We start from the raw sequence: 1,109 nt of genomic DNA on the forward strand, positions 1-1,109 counted from the left end.
CTGGGCAGTGATCATAGCGATACATTCCAGGGCAAGAGCTTTTCAAGTGAATTTGCGTGGAAAGCGAAATTCTCGAAAAGCTGCTCTTTTCCACGACATTAGAATTATTCCGTTCCCTGCAAGGGTGTAGCAGGTAGGGAAACTGAGTCAAAGGCAGTGGCTCCAATGATGTATTTCGCAGGAATGCAGGGTGAGACCCCTCGGTCCCAGGGGGTGACAGCTCCAATATGAAGCAGGACAGTCTGAGGATGGGGACGTGGTGCCTTAGCAATGAAATATAGTGAAATATTCTTTAGGAAAGCCACATCTGGGGAACGCGTACTAGCCTGCCTCCAACGTGCGACACTGTCATTGTTATGCTTCCCCAAGGAGGAGAAACAAAACTCAAGGTAAGTATGTGGGAAGGACGTGACAGGCAGCGTGGACGGGAGAGCGCTGCCAACCTTTAATGAATGGCAGTCACTGAAGCAGAGTGCTCTGCTTTTCGTGACCCCGTGGGATGCACAGAGGGCGTCTCGCTCATTAATCCACGCAGTTGCTCACAAATATCCACACAGCCTTTTACTACGTGCCAGACACAGGGATGGGCCCAGGGAGTAACCAGATGTATAGGAAACACATCCTGCCTCAAGAGTTCGTGCTCCACAGACAAACCGTCAGCCAGAGGGTTTCACAGCCTGGGGCTGAGGACTCTCGGGTGGGGTGTCCTGTGCCCTGCAGGGTATTGAGCAGCATCCCTGGTGTCCACTCAACAGACACTCCGGGTGTGACAATCAAAAGTTGGCTCCAGATATTGTCAATGCACCTTTTATCACGTAAGACTGAGCTGCATGCGGGCAGTGTGGTGAGTTTCTGGGCTCCAGACGACCTGATATTTCTGGAAGGGAAAACCCAAAGGTCATTTTACCTCCATCCTGCATGTCTGGCCCTTCAGCCTTCCTCACAGAGTGAACCTCGTTACGTCCTAAGAGGCCAGCAGTTCTCCTCCTTGGCTTCGTGTTGCGATCCCCTGGGGAGATTAAAAATTCCTCATGTCCTGTTGTGTTCACTTCTGGGGCCCCGTAACCCATTACCACTAATTAGGGGTGGGAGGTGCTTAAAAGAGTTGA

Source organism: Canis lupus, chromosome X, assembly GCF_048164855.1.
Source record: "Canis lupus baileyi chromosome X, mCanLup2.hap1, whole genome shotgun sequence".
Lineage (NCBI taxonomy): Eukaryota > Metazoa > Chordata > Mammalia > Carnivora > Canidae > Canis > Canis lupus.